At 38.3% G+C, this 23,612-nt stretch overlaps 1 protein-coding gene and 1 pseudogene across 2 annotated transcripts in view; one reads left to right on the forward strand and one right to left on the reverse strand.

The window, feature by feature from the left end:
- Positions 1-23,612, reverse strand: part of LRIG2 (leucine rich repeats and immunoglobulin like domains 2) — a 157,653-nt gene that overhangs the window by 98,714 nt on the left and 35,327 nt on the right. The window lies entirely within an intron of this gene.
- LOC308656756 (ubiquitin-conjugating enzyme E2 D3-like) lies at positions 10,866-11,554 on the forward strand (annotated as a pseudogene). The gene is made up of 2 exons: positions 10,866-11,006; positions 11,251-11,554. The product of its transcript is annotated as a ubiquitin-conjugating enzyme E2 D3-like (transcript).

A 23,612-nucleotide genomic window follows, 5' to 3' on the forward strand; every position in this document is an offset into this window, starting at 1 on the left:
AAATAAAAAAGCACTTAAAGAAATTGAAACTAGGGGGCTGGGGATGTGGCTCAAGCGGTAGCGCGCTCGCCTGGCATGCATGCGGCCCGGGTTCGATCCTCAGCACCACATACCAACAAAGAGGTTGTGTCCGCTGAGAACTAAAAAAATAAATAAATATTAAAAATTCTGTCTCTCCTCTCTCACTCTCTCTTTAAAAAAAAAAAAAAAAAAGAAAAAAAAGAAATTGAAACTAGGTGCCAAATAAAATATTTGTTTTCAGACAGTTGATCAAAATGCTTGGGAAGAACCAATTTTCTCTTCTAAAATCCTATCCAAAATCCACTCACTTCTTCTATCCTCCCTAGATTAAGCCACACCATCTCTCCCTTGGCACATTACTACCAATCTTTTTTTTTTTTTTAAGTTAAGTTACAGAGGGACACAGTATCTTTATTTTGTTTATTTATTTTTACGTGGTGCTGAGGAGTGAACCCAGTGCCTCGCATGTGCCAGGTAAGCTCTTTGCCACTGAGCCACAACCCCAGCCCCTAATCTTCTTTTTAAATATTTCTTTGAGTTGTCAATGGACCTTTTAAAAAATTTTTTTAAATACACATTTTTTTTTTAGTTGTAAGTGGACACAATACCTTTTTTATTTTTATTTTTATGTGGTGCTGAGGATTGAACACAGTACCTCACACATGCTAGCCAAGCACTCTACCACTGAGCTACAACCCTGGCCCCACCCTCCTGCCCTTTTTTTTCTTTCTACAAGGAATTGAACTCGACAGCGCTTAACTACTGAGCCACATCCCCAGCCCATTTTTTAAATTTTTCTTTTTAAATTTTAAGACAGGGTCTTGCTACATTGCTTAGGGCCTCACAAAATTGCTGAAGCTGGCTTTGAACTTGTGATCCTCCTGCCTCAGCCTCCCAAGCCACTGGGGTTATAGGCAGGTGCCACGGTGCCCCGCTAGAATCCATTCTCTATACCGCAGCTCTGAGTGATCAAGAACCTAAATTTGAATGTCTTTGCTCTCCAGTGGCTTCCCACTTGTCACAGGTTTTACCTGAGTTCACTACAGATACAGAGATGGAATTCAGGATTTGAGATGTTTGTTAAGGTTTAATGTCTGTGAAAGAAAGGGAGAGGAAGCAGGTGCAACAGAGAAAGATCAGTGCTGTAACCCAACAAAGCTTTTGCCAACCCATCAGGGGGCTCCGAGACAGGTATCGTCGATAAGAATTGGTCAGGATGTCTGATCAGAATGACTGGTCACTCAGTCTCTAGATGTGGTGGTCTGCTTCAGGAAGTATATGCCCTTTTAAGCAGGGCTCTCTGCAGTTGAGGCAGACCCTGAAAGAGCTGTCAACTCTGGCTGTTTGCTGACCATGCTTCTTGTCTGGGCTTGAAGCCTAAACCCTTCTGAAGGCCTCTGAACTGGCCATTCCCCTTGCTTGGAATGTTATACTTCAGTCTTCATGGAGCCAATCTCTTCTAAAGTTATTTGACTCCCTCTTTAGTTCCTAGAGTTGCACCATTTCTTTTTTTTTTTTTTCATATTTACCTTTTAGTTGTAGTTGGACACAATACCTTTGTTTTTATGTATTTATTTTTATGTGGTGCTGAGGATCGAACCTAGGGCCTCACACATGCTAGACGAGCGCACTACCGCTGAGCCACAACCCCAGCCCGTGTTGCACCATTTCACTTTCATCATGCACTCAAGTAAAATTATCTAAATTACTTAATTTTTTGTTTACAAGTATCTCATCAACTAGAATGTAAATTTGATGAGGGTGTAGGTCTGGTCTGTTTTGTTCATTGTTTTAACCCCAGTCAACCCAGTCGGTACCTGGAACACCATAGATTTCCTTCCTCTCCCTCCTCTCTCTCTCTTTTGTCATTTTTGTTGATACCAGATTGAACCCAGGGGCACTTAACCACATTCAAGCCCCTTTTATTTTAGGATAGGTGTCACTAAGTTGTTGAGGCTGGCTTTGAACTTCTAATCCTCCTACCTCAGCCTCCTGAGTAGCTGGGATTACAGATGTGCGCCACCATGCCCAGCTCCTTCCTTTCTTTTTGGTACTGGGGGCTGATCTAGGGGTGCTCTACCACTGAGCCATATCCCCAGCCCTTTTTATTTTGAGACAGGCTCTCATTAAACTGCTGAGGCTGACCTCCAATTTGTGATCCTTGAATGTCAGCCTCCCAAGTCATTGGAATAACAGGTTTGTGCCACCATTCCCTGGGATTACACAGGTACATAACTGTGCTCAGCCACAGTAGACTTTCAATAAATATTTGTTAAATTGAATTGGATGAGTTGCAGAAATGTCTGTTGAATGAGGCCATAGGTAGCTACAGTTTTGGTTAATTGGACAAATTTACACAAATAATATTTATTAGGTCTTTAAGATTAACCAAAAGAGAGATTACTAGTTGACTGATACAAATTTGTCTGGCCCTACTGAGCAGTTAAAAGACAATAAATAATTCACATAGACAGAAATGTTATAATGATACAAATTTCTGATGATACAAAGCTGGGAATATGGAGGCAGTTTTCCAGTTCAGAAGGACCTGAAATTTCTGGAACAACAGAATAGATAATAAGTTGCAGTGTTTTATTTTTACAATGAACTATTGTACATTAATGAAAGTGAGTAAACTTTCATCTAAAACAGAAATTTCACAAAGATAATTTGAGGGCAATAAAGCAGACACACAAAAAAAGAGGATAGACTGCATTATTCTATTTCATATATTTCAAAGCCAGGCAAAAAAGTATTCTGTGGTGTTAAAAGTCAGGACTGTGGTTCTCTTTAGGAATGACAATGTTTGGGAAGAGCATGAAGAGGGCTTGTGAGGTACTGGTAAGGTCTGTTTCTTGACCTGGCTGGTAGCCACGTGGATATGTTTACTGTGTGATAATGAATCAATCTGTGCACTTATGATTTGTGTACATTTTTTTTTTTTGCAGAGAGAAAGTGCTTGAACTATGTCATTCCCAGAATTTTTATAATAATTTATTTGTTTTAATTAGTTATACATGACAGTAGAATGCACTTTGATATATCATATATAATGGAGTATAATTTTTCATTCTTCTGATTATACATGATGTAGAATCCTACTGGTGATACACTTTTATATGTACATAGGGTAATAATGTCTGATTTGTTCTACTCTCCATCCTACCCCCATACCCACTCCCCTCCCTTCACACCCCTCTACCTATAAAGTAACTCTGTTCTTCCCTAGCCCCACTACATTGTGAATTAGCATCCACATATCAGAGAAAACATTTTGCCTTTGGTTTTTTGGAATTGGCTTATTTTGCTTAGCATAATATTCTCCAGCTCCATCCATTTACTGGAAAATGCCATAATTTCATTCTTCTTTAAGGCTGAGTAATATTCCATTGTATATATACCACATTTCAAAAATTTTTATTCTAATTTGTTGTATATGACAGCAGAATGCACTACAGTTCATATTACACATATAAAGCACAATTTTTCATATCTCTGGTTATATACAAAGTATATTCTGTACCACATTTTTTTTTATTCATTCATCTGTTGAAAGGCACCTGGATTGGTTCCATAGTTTAGCTATTGTGAGTTGAGCTGCTATAAACATTGATGTGGCTGCATCACTGTAATATGCTGATTTTTAAAAATTTCTTTTTAAAAAATATTTATTTATTTATTTATTTTAGTTGTGGATAGACACAATACCTTTACTTTATTTATTTTTATGTGGTACTGAGGATCGAACCCAGGGTCTTGCATGTGCTAGGCGAGCACTCTACCCATGAGCCACAATCCCATCCCATGTAATATGCTGATTTTAAGTTCTTTGGGTATAAACTGAGAAGTGGGATAGCTGGGTCAAATGGTGTTTCCATTCCAAGTTTTCTGAGGAATCTCCATACTGTTTTCCAGAGTGGTTGCACCAATTTGCAGTCCTACCAGCAATGTATGAGTGTGCCTTTTTCCCCCACATCCTCTGATTGATTTGTGTACATTTTATATGTAATCTCACACATGGATTTTAAATTTGGGAAATGTATTTTATTTTCCATTTAAAGCTTTTGCTCATGTATATTTCCCAAATATGAATGAAAGAATTTTAATATTTCGACAGGGTTCATGGCTATTGATTTTGGTAGATAATCTGTATTATATTTATTAAATAGTTTCCTTTGATCTCTTGTTTCACAGGGTTTGTATAAGAATGGCTGCTGAGGGGCTGGAGTTGTAGCTCAGTGGTTGAGCACTTGCCTCACATGTGTGAGCCACTGGGTTCGATCCTTGGCACCACAATAAATAAATAAATAAATAAATAAATAAAAATAAAAATATTGTGTCCATCTATAACTAAAAGAAATATTTTTTAAAAAGAATGGCTGGTGAATAGGCTATAGTACTCTTGCTACAGGGATGTTGGGTAAAGGGCATTTTTATGTGCTGGTTACTGAAAGATAAAGTGTTATAGGCTTTTCAAAAAGCCATCTGACAACAGCTATTATTTTAAAAATGTAATGTACTTTACCCAGTAATCTTAGTAATCTTAGTCCTGGGTATCTATTCTATTGAGCTAAAACTACTAGCTTAATTAAACTATTGAGTTAAAATACCATAGGACATATATACAAGAATATTAGCTGGGTATGATGGTACAAGCTTGTAATCCTAGTGGCTCGGGAGAATGAGGCAGGAGGATCAAATTCAAAGCCAGCCTCAGCAATTCAGCCAGGCTCTAAGCAACTTAGCTGTCTAAGATCCTGTCTCAGAATAAAAAATAAGAAAAGGGTTAGGAATATGGTCCAGTGGTTAAGCACCCCTAGCTTCAATCACTGGTACCCCCCCAAATAAAAAGTGGTCACTTTTTCGAGAAACTAAAGAAATTCATCAATAGCACATATACTATTGGAAATCTAGTAGGGTGCAATGTACACACCTATAACCCTAGATCTTTGGGAGGCTGAGACACAATTTTGAGTTTAAGACCAGGTTGGGTAACACAGTGGGACCCTATCTCAAAAAAAAAAAAAAAAAAAAAAAAAAGAAAAGAAAAGAAAAGAAAAAAAAGAAAGAGAGAATCTTAAAGGAAGGTTGTTAGTTTTTAGATACCTTTTATGAATTCCAAATACAAAAAAGATAAATCGATTACTCAGTCCCAATGTCAAGTTTTAATGGAAGATGGCTTTCCAGGTTAGGACAGCAGTTTATCATTTTAATCTAGAGAATTTTTTTGTCACCTGTAGAGAATATTACAAAGTATGACTTGTCTTTGTTTTGAATTAAATTTGCTCTAAAATATTTTTAAAAGTAGCCACTTTCTTTCTTTCTTTCTTTTTTTTTTTTTTTTTTTTGGTACTTTGGTACTGGGGATTGAACCCAGGGTACTTTACCACTGAGCTACATCCCCAGACCTTTTTATTTTTTAATTTTTTAAATTTTTTTTGGTATAACTCCATATCATTTATAACCACAAGAATGGGATCCTAATTAGAATAAGTTATACTCCGTATATGTGTAATCTATCAAAATATACTTTACTGTCATGTATGTATTCAAAGAACAAATTAAAAATTTAAAAAAAAACATTAAAAGGGCTGGGCATGTGGGTTAAACACCCATGGGTTCAACCCACGGTTAAAATAAAAAAAATGTTGTGCCTGTACTTTATTTTGCATGCCACGGAAATTACCAAATTTCCTTGCAGGTATATTATTCTTTTTATAAACTTTCATCACCTCTTTCACTCTTGAAAAATCAGCCATAACCATTTTAAATAACTATAATTTATATATAGTTTCTATTTTAGTCAAAGTTTTCCTGAATTTCTGCAATCAGATTCTATCCAGAATTCTCATTTTTAACCAAGAACTAGTGTCTCAGAGCCCTGTAGAAAGAGACTGCACCAGATATTTCAGTGTTGACACTTCAAATACTCCTGCGTACTTTTGATGTCATACTTCAACAACTCTTTTTGGCGGGGTACCAGGGATTGAATTCACGGGCACTAAGCCACTGAGCCACATCTCCAGTCTATTTTTTTTTTTGATAAAATATTATTTATTTTAGCCTATTGCATAAAAACAAAGTTGTACATTCTTAGTAATATACCATGTTATGTTTTGATACTCGTATACATTGCACAATGTTTGAATCAGTTTAAACATATTTATGGCCTCAAACATCTGTCATTTCTTTGTGGGAGAAACTTTCAAAATCCTTTCTTCTAGCTTTTTGAAATACACAGTATATTCTTGCAGTAATAAAGTATTATGTATATTTTACCACTACAAAAAAAGATCCATTTAAAACAAAAATAAACCCTTGTACATCTCCCAGAAAATATTTTTTAATCCTTTTATTTATTTATTTTTGCATTACAATTCTTAACACACCATTATACCATGATTTATCATATCTCTGATTATATATAAGGTATATTGACACCAAATTCACATCTTCATACACGTATTTTGTATCAGATCTTTTTATTTTTGAGACAGAGTCTTGCTAAGTTGCTGAGGATCTTGCTAAATTGCTGAAGTTGACCTTGAACTTTCAATTCTCCTGTCTCAGCTTCCCAAATCGCTGGCATTACAGGTGCATATCACTGTACCCAGCAAAAAGCAGTCACTTTTTAAATGACAAAAAAAAATCTGTTTTGAATATGAGTATATTTCTATTTGTCTATATGTAGTTATGCCAACATTGAGAAAAAAATGGTTAACAATTAATTTGTTAAATTGATTACTGAGAGGAATAGGGAAGAGGTAGAGTCAAGAGAAAAAGGAAAAATAAAATAAGAACCACAGGATTTTTTGGTAAGTTCTATATGAGCCAATGATCTCACATCACAGGTAAAATGTCACATGCAGTCTTCATACTGTATCCAAATAAAGGACATAATAATCTCAATGTAACTTGTGCTGTTCAACCAAAGTTAGCATATTGTATGAATTTCTGCACACCACAATAATCCCCCATCAATTCTTGTTGATAAAAGAAATAAATTATTTTCCTCATTATAGGAAGAAAGGTTAAGAATCAGTCAAACCTGGGTTCTAGTTTCTTTCATCACCTATTTAGTTCTGTGGCCTTGGGCCCCAGTTTCCTTATCTGTGTAATGGGAATATCCTCAAGGATAGGAACTACATGCTAGGAAACAACATCTAGCAGAAACTAATAAATAATTCATGTTGTCATTGTTATTAAAGTTAGTATTTATTGTGAAAATTAGAACTTACCTTATTCAAGGCAATAAAAACAGGACCACCATCTTACCTGCCAGAAGTAACCACTGTGAACCTTTGAATGTTTGTGCATTAATTCAATGTGATCTGTTCTGAGGCTCTAAGCAACTCACCAAGACCCTGATTCTAAATAAAACATTAAAAAGGGCTGGAGATGTGGCTCAGTGGTTAGTTGCCCCTGGGCTCAATCCCCAGTAGGTGGGCAGGGAGAACTACTTGCTGGATGTATATGTATATGTATTAGATTCACAGCCCACATAAGATAATATGTGTGTTTCTTTCTTAGTAAACACTGGGTGGCGAAGGTAATTCTAAATTCATCCCATGAAGTTAATAGGAAATTCCTAGCATACGTCAGTTAGAGGATCTCCCTCCTACAAAACTGAGGACGTGCAATTCCACCAATGAATCCCATTAGGTATGGAGGAAGAAATCAAAGGGAGGCGTGGGCCTGTGAACAGTTTACATCTTCAGGTACTGTTTATCTGCTTTTTTTTTATATATTATTTTGGGTTTCTTCCTGACAAAAATGATTGACCTGGCAAAAATTCATAGTAATTACTCAGGAGAAAGGAAAAAGAAGAAAGAAACAAACAAAAAATACATGTGTGTGGTTGGGGAGAAAAATCTAAGAACATGGTGTTGGTGGGAGAGAAGACTAAAAGTCTGTGGAAGACACACCCAAATGCTTTTGATGTTTGACCAATTATTATCTTATTATTCTTCCTGCCATAGATGCAGCTGCAATTTTTGTAACAGGATGTTTAAAAAGATTAAAGAGAAGCTGTAGTAGGGTTTTGAGGTGATAAGAGTTTCTAGAATATGTATTTATGGACGTTTAGACTATAAGTTCCTGTACATTCTGAGAATAAACCATCTATTTGTTTTTCTTTTTTTCAAAGAAACAAGTAAAATTTGTATTTCAATATGGCTGCTTCCTGCAGCCAGTGATATAGGAATAATAGAGGAAAGAGAGGTTGGAGGTGGTTCAATCCGTGGCCCCTGCTGGTTCTTAATTAGCTTTGAGCTTCAGGTCCAAAATGTTTTATCTCTATATTATACAAGTGTTCGGAATTTATTTGGATTCCACCTGTTTATCACGAATGGGATTCATCTATTGTTCTAGAAGGAGAATTGTGTGGAATTTGTTACTACAATCTTCTAATATAAAGATGAAAGTAAAAAAACAAAACCACGTATTTTTTGCTAGAGGAGTTTGGAATTGAAGTTGGAATGAATTGAATTGATTCTGCGTTAGAAGAGTATGCTATAGTATCGTAAATTTAGAGAGTGAGTTCCTGGTTTTCAAGATTTTCTGTTTTATCTTACATCATAATTGGCAAAGACCATTAAGAAGGTCTTTGGGGGCATATTCTCAAAATTACTGATGTTAATCATGAATCACTTGCTTGTTAATTTCAATCCTTTCTCCTAGCAACCTAGGCAAATACTTTGTACGAACTTGCTCGATCACTCTCTGTATGTATACATGTGGGCATAATTTTTTCTTAGTTTTTTTCTGTTTGCAAATTAGTTGTAGACAAGATGCTCCTTTCTTCTAAATAGTCAAGTGTATATTTCCTAAAAGCATTGGCATTCTCTTTCATGTCCACAGTACAATTATGAAAATAAGAAATTGATATTGATTCATATGTGCAAGGCCGAAGTTCAACCCTCAACACCACAAAGAGAAAGAAAGAGAAATCAATGATTTCTGCTTCAATAGCATTTTCTAATCTACAGACCTCATTCAAATTTTGCTCAGGTGTCCCAGTAATGTCAACTATGGTAAAAGAAATTCCAGACCATACATTGCATTAAGTTGTCAAGCATCTTTAGTCCATAATCTAAAAATAGATTTTCTGCATTTTGTCTTTCATGACCTTGAAATATTTGAAGAGTTACAGACCAATGATTTTGTAGAATGTTCTCCAACTTGAGTTGTCTGATGCTTCTTCATGATTAGATTCAGGTTATGCATTCTTAGCAGGAATACCACAGAAGCGATGTGATCTGTACATAATATCTGGAGTTGATTTGTTCCATTACTGTTAAAGTTAATTCTGATGACTTTGTTAAAGTGATGCCTGCCAGGTTTCTCCACTTCAAAACTACTGATTTTCTTTTTTTCCCCCTCAATATTTATTTTTTAGTTGGGCACAATATCTTTATTTTATTTATTTATTTTTACGTGGTGCTGAGGATCGAACCCAGGGCCTTGCACGTGCCAGGCAAGCGCTCTACCGCTGAGCCACAACCCCAGCCCTAATTTTCTTTTTACAGTTAACAAATATCTTGTTATGAGATACTATGAGACTGTAAACATTCTGTTTCTCATCAAAATTTTATCCATTAATTTAATATCCAATGATGTTTCTTAACTGAATCAATTTTACTATAGTAATTGTCAAATACTAATTTTTTTTCTCTTCTTTTAAAATTTTGAAACAGAGCTTTGCTGGCCTCAAACTTTTCTTCTTTTGGTACCTGGAATTGAACTCAGGAGCACTTAACCACTGAGCCACATCCCCAACCCTTTTGGTTTTATTTTGAGACAGGGTCTCTCTAAGTTGCTGAAGCTGGCTTTGAACTTGTGATCCTCCTGACTCAGCCTCCCAAACTCCTGGGATTACAGATGTGTTCCATTGCACCTGGCTAACTTCACACTTTTGATCCTCCTACCTCAGCCTTCTGAGTCACTGGGATACAGGTATGCCATCACACCCAGCCCAAATGTGATTTTATAATTCCATTTTTTTCTATATTTTTGGTGGCATTCTACTGTTAATAAAAACTTTATCTTCTTCATTTGCTTGAACATTTATTAACACCAGTATGAATTCATAGTCCTATTTTATTCAATGAATTGTAATCGCATGTGTGTGTGTGTGTGTGTGTGTGTGTGTGTGTGTGTGTGTGGTGTATGGTCTGGGGATTAAACCCAGGGGCACTCTATCCCTGAGTTACATCCCTAACCCTTTTTATTTTTTATTCTGAGACAGGTCTCACTAAGTTGTCCAGGCTGGCCTCAAACTTGGGATCCTCCTGCCTCAGCCTCCTGAGTAGCTGGGCTTACAGGTGTATGACACCACTCCTCGCATACAATCTATTGTTGACAGTATTTATTCTGATGCTCAAATTGTCTCTAATGTGGACAGTGGAAGTCTCTTCAAACTATTCCATATGTTCTCAAAATTCTTTGAGCCTCCTAATTTTATGAGACAACAGGCTTGTCTTGTACATTCCTAGCACCAAACCTGAACTCAAACTTTTCTCTTAGAAACTCTTGTTCCTCTAATGGACAATATTTAATAAAAAGATCTGGGTTCTAGGCTGAGACAGGAAGATCACAAGTTCAAAGCCATACTCAATGTGTTGTGTGCCTGAGCCCGGTAGGGTCTAGGGAGACACCAGCTAGGTGCAGGGGAGGAGGCAGAGGCCACAACTTGAGAGGGGCCCCAGCCCCTCCGCACCTGTGTCTGCTACAGCCGGTGTGAGAAAAAGAGACAATCCTTCCCTACCTCCCTGAAAATCAAGAGTTTGGGCAGAACCTTTTAGCCCACACCAAGATACTAAGGAGCCAGATGAAAAGCACAGACTATGGTGCTGAAACAGATCAATAAGGAATCTGGTGATTTGGCCCTCCAGCACAATGTTCTGCAGGTCCAGTGGGGATGATATGTTTCATTGGCAAGCCACTGTTATTATGGTACCTAATAATAGCCCATATCAACATGGTATGTTCTTTTTTTTTTTTGGCGCGGGATGTGTGTGTGTGTGTGTGTGTGTGTGTGTGTGTGTGCGTTCTCACTGGACTGAAATCAGGTGCATTCAACCACTATGCCACATCTTCAGCCTATTTTGTATTTTATTTAGAAACAGGGCCTCAGTTACTTAAGTGCTGGCTTTTGCTGAGGCTCTCTTTGAACTCTCGACCCTCCTCTCGAGATGCTGGGATAATAGGTGTGCGCCACCATGCCCCCAGCGGCGTATTCTTTTTGACAATTCATTTTCCTACAGCAACACCTTCAAACCACCTAAGGTTGCATTTACAAAAAGAATTTATCATCCAAATATTGACGGTAATGGCAGCATTTATCTCAATATTCTAAAATTAGAATGGTCTCCTACTTTAACTATTTCTAAAGTTCTTTTATCCACTTGTTCACTGCTATGTGATCCAAACCCAGATGACCCTTTAGTGCCAGAGATTGTACCTATCTATAAAAGAGACAAGAGATAAGTACAACAGAATATCTCAGGAATGAACTCAGAATTATGCCATATGATGCTATTTTAAAGTCAGAATAACCTGCATTATAGCTGGAATAAATTTTAAATTTACTGTTCTTTTTTTTTTTTTAATTTTCTTATACAGTTGCTCGCTACCAGACTTCATCTTTTTTATTTTTTGTTTATCTCCCTCCATTCATTCTCATGGTTATCTGAGAAGACTTGAGTTCTGCCAGCTTTGGACAAAAACTGCTTTTTAGAAACTATAAAATAGGGGCTGGGGATGTGGCTCAAGCGGTAGCGCGCTCGCCTGGCATGCGTGCGGCCCGGGTTCGATCCTTAGCACCACATACCAACAAAGATGTTGTGTCCGCCGAGAACTAAAAAAAAAAATAAATAAATATTAAAAATTCTCTCTCTCTCTCTCCTCTCTCACTCTCTTTTTTTTTTTTTTTAAAAAAAAGAAACTATAAAATAGTTACAAGAGAAAAGTTGCCCAAGATTCAGAATTAAAAAAAAAAAAAATGGAGCATGTGTGTTATGTGGCCAATGTCTTCACTCTAACTTGGTTATGAGACTAAACTATTCCTCACTGCTCTAACATGTGGAAGACATCATCTGAGGGGGTGGGAGATGGATGCTTAGTTGTCACTTAAAAGAAAGCAGCATTATTCTAGCAGCATTCATTTTGTTTAAACCTTCCACTGTTAGAGACTTGAGGTTACATGATATGCTTTATGCTCATAATGATGTGGCAAGAGAACTGGTATTGAATTTATAGCATCAGCAGAACAGAAAATGTGATGTATTTTATGCATGTCAATAAAGGAATGACCTGTTCTTATTCTACAAAGAATGGAAATTGGAAGTCAAATACCCTCTGTGTTCCAAAATAGGGTCTCAAAACATTTTATAATTTTCATTTAAATTGTTAGGAGGCTAGGAGCTATTAGTTAATCTATCTTCCAATATACTGTTTAATATAGCACTGAATAAATGAAGCAAGTTGTCAATGGATGAGTGATCAACTAATACCTCTGCTAGTTATTGATTTATTTTTCTTCAATAATATTGCATAAACAAAACAAAACAAAACAAAAAAATTCTACCTCAACAACTTAACAAGGCTTTGAGCAACTTTAGGAAACCCTATCTCAAACTTAAAAACTGGGTATGTAGCTCAGTGATTAGGCACCACCCTTGGGTTCAATCCCAATATCCCCCCCCAAAAAAAACAAGGGTTTTAGGTGTGCCAATTTGTATAAGCTGTTATTGGGCACAATGGTATGTGACTGTAGTCCCAGCTATGAGGGAGGCTAAAGGAGGAGTATTACATGAGTTTGGGAATTTCAAGATCGGTCTGGGCTGGACAAAGTGGCACATGCCTATAGCTAAGGAGGCCGAGGCAAGAGAATCTCAAGTTTGAGGCCAGCCTCAGCAACTTAGTGAGACCCTTTCTAAAAAAAAAAAAAAAAAAAAAGGACTAGGCTATTATTTTATGTAGGCCCTCTGAGTACAGGCTATTTCATAATCACAAACACACATGTGCACATGTACACACACTTAAAGAAACTATATACTTATAATGCACCAATAAAAAGCAAAGAAGCATCTCCCCCAAAAAAGAACTCACAGTGATATTCATAGGTTTTTGTTGTTGTTGTTTTTGTGGTGCTGGGGATCAATCCCAGGGCCTTGTGCATGTGAGGCAAGCAATCTACCAGCTGAGCTATATCCCCAGCCCAATATACAGATCCAGCTCTGTAGAGTTCATTTTAGACTCCTCAATTTCCTATTTGCAACTCCCTTCCCTGACAGTCAGCTCTCTGTAGAACTACACTCTTAACTCTTACTCCCAACAACCCTCTGACCCCTACAAGTACCTCATTTTTTCTCTGACTCACTTTAGTGCAGTCCCCAGTCATTTTGAGGCCAACCTGTGCACACATACTGGCGTTAGGTCCAAAGCACCCGGTGTCGATGATGTCTGTGATATTCTTCTGGTGCTCATTTAGGTGCAGTGCTGCCCTGTTTCCTTTGGGGCCATGATGTTGGCTGCTTTGGGCTACGATGTCTTCAATACACATTTTAGCTTGCAAAAGCACCCTTCACCCAACTTTTCTCCACACCGTAACATGGCCCATCTGAAAAGTCCTAATGTCTCAGAGGATTGTATAGAAACTACTCTTTTGGGTTTGACATGCCCTTTTAGTTCCCATTCCCTAAGATTCAAACATGAATTTGGTCTGTACCCACAATCTCTTTCCTCTTCCAACTTGGTCTCGTAAGTCTTCACTCCCCTTCAGATAAGCTCTTCGTAATCCTTCTTGTACACGAGATCTTGGCAGACAGGTCCTCCAGGCATGTCTGAATGCCAGAGTGTGTCAGCTCAAATTCTCAAATCACTTCCATCATGTTTGTTGCCCTCTTAGCTTGTCTGCATTAATAGTTGAATTTGGAAACACTTTTGAAGATAGAGGACTATACCATCACAAAAAGCACAAAAAAGATTGCAAACCTAGTCCAAGGATTCAATCCAAGGAAAAGAACTTCTTTATGATCCCAAGGATTTGATCCAAGGAAAAGAATTCCTTCATGATCCTGAGGATTTGATCCAAATAAAAGAACTCCTTTATGATCCTCCTGATTAATAGAGAAAGAAGGCAGCCTGGAGAACTTTCAGTTTAAAGACTGTCCTGAGCCACATTTGACCACAATAACACTATTGTCCAGAAAGCCTCTTTTTAAGCAACATCAACAATGTTACATTATTCTCAGTGGTGCTAATTCATACCTAATATATCATTCCCTGATTTCTCTTGTTTCCAACTGTGTGCATTTGAGGGAGAACTGGCCAGGGTTAGCAACATACTCTTTGGCAATGAGACAAAGGATATTAATCTATTTGTACACAGAATAAAGCCAATACTTGCCAGCTGTGGTGGTGCACCCCTATAATCCCAGTGATTCAGGAGGCTGAGACAAGTGGATTGCAAGTTCAAGGCCAACCTGGGCAGTTTAGTGAGACCCTGTCTCAAAATAAAAAATAAAAAAGACTGGGGATGTAGCTGAGTGGTAAAGCACCCCTGGGTTTAGTGCCAGTACAAATATAAAGAAAGAAAGAAAAAGAAGAAGGCCAAGAATTGATAACCTTGGAGTCATTATATCTTCCCCTACCTGTTGAGCTCACTGCTTGCAGACTAGTTATATTTGAACATTTTTTTATTAGGCAGATACTTAGCAATATGCAATTACTTGAGATAAAAATCTTCTGATTACCCGAAAGATATATATATACACAAGAATACATGTAAGACAGATAATTCTGAAGTAAGGACAGAGCATATTAAGTCTTCAGCATTATAGATATTATATCTATTATGTCTACGGAAATTTTTTTCTTTTCTAGAATATAAGTAAGCTTCATGAAGAAGGGAGCTTTGTTTTGTTCATTACTCTCTCTCCAATATCTAGAACATATGCCCAACACATAGTAGATAGTAAAAAATATTTGTTGAACAAATGAAAATATTTTGTGACATAATAGGAAGAAATTAAAATTATTAAATGAAATCCTAAAGTAATTATTGCCAAACAATAGTAGGGAATATTAATACTAAGGAATACCTTGGCAAATGATTACTATTAATATATAATCCAAAGAATCAAAACTCCCCTCCATCTCCAGTTGTTCAAAGGCTGATGAAAAAGACATCTTTCTAAGAACAGACCTACATCCCTAAATAAACATTTAACAATTTAATGTGGTTTGGGTGTAGCTAAGGGAGTAGCCTGTGATTGAAGATCCAAGAGGCACAGTTTAAAAGGAGATTAAGCCCGGTGCAATGGTGCATCCTGTAATCCCAGGTACTCAGGAGGATCAAAAGTTCAAGGCTAGCCTTGGCAACTTAGAGAAAACCTGTCTCAAAATAAAATAGAAAAGGGCTGAGGATGTGGTGCAGTGGCACAAGCCTAGCATGTGTGATGCCCTGTATTCAATCCCCAGTACAGAGAGAGAGAGAGAGAGAGAGAGAGAGAGAGAGAGAGGAGAGAGAAGAAAGAAAACCCAAAAGCAAAAGGAAAAATATCCATATGTTAAAGGGCAATTAGGAAAATGTATATCTACCCTCTTGAGGGTTTTAGGTTCAGGGATCTCAAACCCAAATGCTTTCAGAAGACAGGATAGAAGCATAAGTGGGTGAAGCAGCTGGATATAATGCAACAGGGAGGAGCTGAGACTGGGGTAAAATGGGAATTGTATGAACCTTCTAAAGACACTAAAAATCATTTAAAAACAGTGACAACAAAACACTGATCAAGTCTGTGGACTGAATTCCCTTCACATGCAGTTAGAGAGCTTTAGTTTAGATTTTATATTATCTCTGTGAGTTAACATTTGCCCGTGAAAGTTGTGTGCATGTATGTGCATCTGTGTCAGTGTTCCAACAGTTATTGGCTGGACAATATTAAAAAGAAGCAAATGGGTTGGGCGTGGTGGTCCATGCCTGTAATCCCAGGGACTTGGGAGCCTGAAGCAGGAGGATTGCAAGTTTGAGCCGAGCCCCAGTAATTTAATTAATGAGGCCCTAAGCAACTTAGCGAGAATCTGTCTCAAAAAAAATGGGGGTGAGGGTGGGTGGGGATGTGACTCAGTGGTTAAGCACCCCTGGCTTCAATTCCTAGTACCAAAAATAAATAAATAAATAAATAAAATAAGGAGGTGGAATGGATAGAGCACTTGCACAGTATATGTGAGGTCCGGGGGTTGAATCCCCAGTATGGCCAATATCACATCTCACAGGGTAAGGAGACTTAAATGGGGGTCACATTTGGAGAGCCCAGGTACCCACCTGAATTCTTCTGTGGAACGAGGGCCAAAGGCCACGAGCTGCCTGATGCATTTAAGGTTTTTTTTTTTTTTTTTTTATTAACTTAGAGGTGAAGAATGAGCCACTAGACAAAGGAAGATAGAGTCCTTAGGAAAGGACAAACTCTGAGGGCAATGACTGGCGCTTTCTGGAGGTAGGTGGGTAATCACACAGCAGAGGTTAGGAAATGGCAGGGGCTGTTAGACCCGAGGGCAGATTAGAAAGATTGAATTGGGTTGTCCACAAGGTAACCTATGGGGAAGGATGTAATGACTTGTCAGCTTTCCTGGGATGAACAGAAGGGTCATTTAGCAGGACTACCATTAATACACTAAAATTTGGATGTACAATAAAAGATAAACTTGATCAATGAGTATCACTAATTTTATTCTGTTCTACTCTTATAGTGGTGGGGTGCCAGGAGACCCATTTTGCTGGCCTTCTTTTTTTGTTGTTTGTTTATTGGGAATTGATCCCAGGTGTACTTAACCACTGAGCCAGATCTCTAGCTCTTTTTTGTACTTTATTTAGAGATGGGGGTCTCATTGAGTTGCTTAGGGTCTCATTGAGTTGCTTAGGGCCTCACTAAGTTGCTGAGGCTGGCCTTGAACTTATGATTCTCCTGCCTCAGGCTCCCTAGCCACTGGGATTATAGATGTGTGCCACCACTCCCAGCCTTTACAGAGTTTTTTGTGGGTGAAAGTTCACTAGGCTGAAACCATGGTAACATGAGAAGTTCAAGCATGGAATATGGACTTCTGTCTGGAAGCAGTGAGTCTATGTAGCCACGTGTTTTAGTTTCTAATTAATGAAATTAAGTGGAAGTCTTGATAGGACTTGTAGGAAGTCAGCTTAAATACCGCTCCTGTCTACCTAGCAAATGTACTATAAGTTATGCAACTGTAGCAGATTTGTGTTCAGTTTAATTTCCTCCCCTCCCGACATTGTGAGTTTGTTAAGTTACTACAATCGTTCACCAAGTCTACACTACCTTTTGTGGGGAAGATGTGGAGAATAAGCGGATGAAAGTGAAAAATATAGCCAGGTGCAGTGGTGCACGCCTGTCATCCTTGTGGTCTGGGAGGCCGAAGCAGTAGGATTGTGAGTTCAATGCCAGCCTTAGCAATTTAGTGAGGCCTTAAGCAACTTACTGAGACCCTGTCTCTAAATACAATATAAAAAAGGACTGGGGATGTTGCTCAGTGGTTAAGCCACAACTACAAATCAAACAACAACAAAAACCTAAAAAATGTGCCCTCGTTCATATTCACTCTTCTGCTACAGCCATCACAGGGAACAATATCCTATGGGAGGGCAGAGCCCAGGTGTTTGGAACAGTGGCTTGCAATTAATTGAATGGGGACCCTTTATGGAGCTGATGAAGAGCATGTGATGGACACCTAGGAAGAAAATACAATTTCCAACTAGTAGAAGGATAATTGAGAAGGGGAAACCAATATCCCCCTCTATTTTCTTCTTTCTACACAGAATAAGAACAGGGTCAGGCAAATTCCAGCAGCAATCATGTTAAGCCCTATTCTTTTGGTGCGCGGTTAAAATCATATAAGGAATATGCCCTTGATAATATGTTGGTAAAATGTCATAAGGAGGTGAGGGTTGACTATTTGTCCTTTTTTCTTCTTTCCTTCCTTCCTCCTTTCTTTCTTTTTTCCTATACTAGGGACTGAACCCAGGACCTGGAACATGGTAGGCCAGTGCTCTACCACTCTATACCCCCAGCCCTTTATTTATGTTTTATTTTGAGATAGGACTTGCTAAATTGCCCAGGCTGGCTTTGAATTAATGATTCTCCTGCCTTGGCCTCAAGAGTAGCTGGGATTACAGGTGTGAGCCACCAAGCCTGGTGACTCTTTGTTCTTTAAAAGTCTTCTCTCAGTCTAAAATAGCTTTGCACATCATTACTGTTAATAGAGTTTATAAGGCCATAGCTAAAATAATCCTATTTTATGTTATGTGCAGTGGTTCACACCTGTAATCCCAAATGACACGAGAGACTAAGGCAGGAGTATCATGAGTTTGAGGCCAGGGCAATTTAGCAGGACCCCATCTCAAAATAAAATGAAAAGGGCTGGGGACGTGGTTCAAGGGTAGAACGTCTTTGGGTTCAATTGCAAATAAAGCAAAAATAAATAAATAAGTAAATAATCCTATTTTCCAAACTGAAAATTTCCTAAACTTCATGATGAACTGAAGAGTACAGAAATTGTGAGATGAAATATGTGAAATCTGGACCTTCCCAGATAAGTTAGGACAAATGACTGCCCTGGCTAATTCTCATAATGTAAACTCATAGGCATATAATTACCACTCTTGATATTGTGTTTAATATTGGCCTCTCCATGCTTACAGGCTCATTTAGGGAAGGATTAATTTCATTTTTCTATCAGAGTTAAGATTGAAAAGTAAAGTTTGAATCAGGGCATGAATCAGATTGTCTTTTTTAGCTCTGGTCCTGGGGATTGAATCCAGGGCCTTGCACATGTTAGTTAAGAGCTCTACCACTGAGCCATATCCCCAGCCCCTCTGGGTGGTTTTGATAGTAATATATTTTTTTTTCTTCTGTTGTTTTTGTTTTTGATAGTAATCTCGAGGAGGCTAAGCATGGTGGCACACGCCTATGATCCCAGTTACACGGGAGGCTGAGGCAGGAGAATCTCAGTTTGAGGCAAGTTTGAGGCCAGCCTGGGCAGTTTAGAGAAACTCTCTGTCTCAGGACCTGGAACATGGTAGGCCAGTGCTCTACCACTCTATACCCCCAGCCCTTTATTTATGTTTTAAATAAATAAAATATAATATTTTATCTCAAAAAAAAAATAATAGAAGGACTGGGGATGTAGTTCAGTGGTAGAGTGTTTGTCTAGAATGTGCAAGGCCCCGGGTTTGATCCCCAATAACATGGTAGCATACACAAGATGAGCTTGAAAAATATTCTGAGAGGGAAGCCAAATTGTGTATCCCAGTTGTTACGTGAAGGAAGCTAACAAAGGCAAATTAAGATCTTGTTTTAAGAGTGAAGGCCTTATTCTACCTCGATATTTCTATTGTTTCAGCCTAGTGAACTTTCACCCACTTAAGACCTTCTTTGAACAGTCTGATCAAAAACAAGGTTTTAAATGTTTTTTTTTTTTTTTTCTAGATTGTTTACTTACATCCAAACCTTTAAACAGGAGGCCAAATCTCAGTGGTCAGTTTCAAATAGGTTAAGTTTGGACTGAAGAGATTAAAATTTTTTTTATAACTTTCAAATAGACACGTGAATGATGCCAGTATGCTTGACTTTATCTACTCTTCTCAAATATTCAAGTATTTCCTCTTTCCCAGGGAATATCATAGGGTTGTAAAGAGAATGACTTTAGTGGGTAATCTTTACCCAATCCTGAAGTGAAGACTGCAGTTGTTTGGGTAGTGACCCACATATTTGGGTTGGCAGGGTGGTTCTGCAGGTGGGACTGGGAAGGAGAAGGTCCGGAAAGTCAGTATAACCATGATAAGTGTGCCTCTGTTCACATGGCACCTACTCCTTGTGCATCACCCACGCAGGCTTATCTTCTGCTTTTTTCAGTATAGGATACAGGGTAAAGTTACAAGGTGAATGTGACTACAGTTCTTCCCTTGTAATGCTGTGAATTGAACCTAGGGCTTCACACATGCTAGGCAAGAGCTCTACCAGTCTACCAGTGAGCTATATCCCCAAACCCCAATTTCTGTCTTAAAATTTCTGGTTCTTAAGGGGTATGGTGGTGCACACCTGTAATCCCAGCCACTCAGGAGATTGAGGCAGGGCAATTGCAAGTTCAAGGCCAGCGTCAGCAAATTAACAAGTCCCTAAGCAATTTAGTGAAAGCCTGTCTCCAAATAAAAAATAAAAAGGGCCGGGGATTAGGGATGTAGCTCAGTGGTAAAGGGCCCTGGGTTCAATCCCCAACACCAAAAAAATAAAAAAGTCTAGTTCTTGTGCTTCAGAATGTTTCTTTCCAGGCCTTCCCAGAGAAAACAAAGTTCAGGGTGCACATTTTGTCCACGTAGTCCTTTAGTATTTGAGGAATGATAAGAGAAGAATAAACAGTTTTTGGACAAAATGAATGGCAGAATAAAGAGAAAAGTCTTTGTAAAATTATGTTGGAAAAGAACATTTTGATATCAAACTTTGGGTGAAACTGTCAAATTAATTGATTTTTGTGTATTCATATTTGGATACTGTTTTCAGAACTCCCAAGAATTTGGGATACAGTCTGAGGCCTAGGTATAGGGTAAAGTTATAAAGAATGGATAGAAAAGCACATGCACCTTGGTCCCTGGGAGGCTTAAGTTCCCTCACCTGGTCATTTAATTGTGTGTAAACTAAAGGGATCAAGTACATAAACCAGAGTTACTGATACAAGTATGCACACGAAATTATATGAACAGCAGACTATTCAGATGACCTAGAGGACAGCAGAACAGGCTGGAGCTATTTGGCCCAGTCAATAATCCTGAATATTATTGACAATGATAAAATAGCTAATGCTCACTACTTATGAGTGCTTATTATGGTCTACTAGGCACTGTCCTACGTAGTAGGTACAAATATTATTCCCATTCTTATTCTAGGATTGAAAAGAATAAGATATAGACTAACTTGCCAAAGGCTACCCATGTAGTAATTGACAGAAGCAAACTCAAACTCACCATCTGACTTCAAAATTTTGTTTTGTTTTTGTGGTACTGGGATTGAACAAGGGGCACTTTACCACTGAGCTACATCCCCAGCCATTTTTATATTTTTCTTTGAGACGTGGTCTTGTTGAGTTTCTTAAAACCTTGCTAAATTGCTGAGGCTGGCCTTGAATTTGTGATCCTCCCGCCTCAGCCTCCCAAGTCCCTTGGGATTATACTCATGTGTCACCATACCCAAAGATCTCAAAGCTCAAATCTTTGAAGGAGTAAGTGTGTGGTACTGGGAATTGAACCAAGAACTTCACACATGCTAAGTAAATACTCTACCACTGAACTACACCCTCAGCCCTGAAAGGTCACATCTTTCTTTTTTAATTAATTAACTTATTTATTTATTTTGTGTGTTTGTGTCTGTATGTTGCTGATAATTGAACCCAGAGCCTCAGGCATGTCAGATAAGCAGTCTGCCACTAAACTACCTCCCCAAACACTGGAAAATAAAATCTTAAAGAATTTAATATCCTTATTAAGGATATTAAAAATATATATCAGATTTCTTAGGTAAGTAAAATGAGCAATTCTAAATTGGCTTAGGAATAAATATACAGACTTCCAAATCTATTCCTTTAAAGGTGACAATACACTCTTTGGTGTGTTTATTGAGCGGTCAGAGACAGTTTAACTCACTAGTCAAACATATAAGCTTTGGCCTGGTTGAACTCCCAGTTCTGGTTCTACAACCTGCCAAGTGTTTAACCTTAGGCAAGTTTATCAGTGCTTAGCACAGTGCCTGGCATCTTGTGAGAGCTATTTAAAAAAGGTGTGGGGGGGACTGGGGATGTAGCTCAGAGGTAGAGACCTTGCCTAGCACGAGTGAGGCACTGAGTTCAATCCTCAGCATCACATATAAATAAACACAATAAAGGTATCATGTCCATCTACAACTATAAAAATATATTTTTTAAAAAGGCAAAGCTAGTATTATTGAGCATCTATTCATTTAGATACTACAGTACCACTTTTCCCTAACAGTTCTATAAAGTAGATACTTTTGTTATCACCAATTCATAGATGAGAAGATTGAGGCACAGAAAGATTAGGCAACTTGTTTAAAGAATGGAAGACAGTCTATCTGATGCCAGACCAGAGTTGCAAACACAATTTTATCCTGCTAGTCTCTTGAAATAGACAGAACACTAACTGTGCCTGAACACTTTAGAAGTCAGACTAAGAGGCATACTGACCACGTCTATCAAGAAATTTCAGGGGCTCCACAAGGTCTTCCATGGCATAGTCTGGCTGTGGTTGTGGTGGTGACTGACTAGGGTGAATTTCTGATCATCAGCCATATAGGTTTAGAAATCCAATCTGCTGCCGGGTGCAGTGGCACACACTTACAATCCCAGCTAATTTGGGAGGCTGAGACAGGAGGATTGTAAGTTTAAGGCCAGTCTCAGCAATTTAGCAAAATCCTGTTAAAAAAAATTAAAAGGACTGGGGATATAGCTCAGTGGTGGGGTGCCCCTGAGCTCAATACCCAATCCTGTACACATACAAACGATCCAATCTGCTGATACATAGATTATGGATTCCTAATATATAGATTGTACATTTATCTCTCAAAGCAGACTCAAGTTCCCAGAGGCTGATATTCAAAATTAAACTACCATTTTATTCATAAAATTATGAATAGAAATAGAAAGAAATATAGGGGCCAAGTGCCATAACACTCATGTCCTATGACCAGCACTTGGAAAGTCAGATGGTCAGAGTAAGTTGCTTGCAGAGCACAAAATCAAAAACAAGGGCATTTGTTTATTTGTAGGAAGTCTGTTTTATGTTATGAATATTTATAGGTCATGATAGAATCAGACCCATCCAACTCTGAATCAGCAATTTACTTTCCTCCAAAATGAGAGTTCAGTGCAACCTTTCATCTAAGAATCCTTGGATAAACAGCACCCGCAGTTGCTCTAAGACCCTGTTTCTTCCTGAGCTTTCAGGGCTCAGCAGCCCTGCTCCTGACTAATTATGTTCTTTCTTGAATTTATATTATTTTTTTTCAAGTTACAGCATAATCTTACTGACCATGTGGCTATTCATCCTCTTTACTAAAACTTTGAATAACTATACTTTGATCCATTGTGCATTGATTTTAAGATTCAAATCTGAAAGGGCAACTTTAGTTCCAAGTTCTTGGTGGGGGGTCTTCTCACTGAGGACCTAAAGTACTAACAGCAACAACTGGAGACAGCACCCCTCTGGTAGAAGCTGCTTTCTCGTTTCTGAAGGTTTTGCCTATTTGGCTCTCCAGCTTCAGAAATAGAGACTGTCGCCATCAGATTTTCACCCGTCTACTGAAAACTAAAGGATAACAAACACTGTTTCTGTAGCTACTGAAGAGACAGAATGCTTGGACAGAGATTTAGATGGCTCTGTAGACTCCCTAGCTGTGCCAGCTCTGGGGGAGTCAGTCCACACAGCGTGAAGCAATTTTGTTTCTTGGCTCTTTGCCATAAATCCAGGCAGTTACAGCAACAGCAGCAGTTCTTACTCCCATGCAGAGCTT

Source organism: Spermophilus citellus, assembly GCF_964194105.1.
Source record: "Spermophilus citellus genome assembly, chromosome: 9".
Classification (NCBI taxonomy): Eukaryota; Metazoa; Chordata; class Mammalia; order Rodentia; family Sciuridae; genus Spermophilus; species Spermophilus citellus.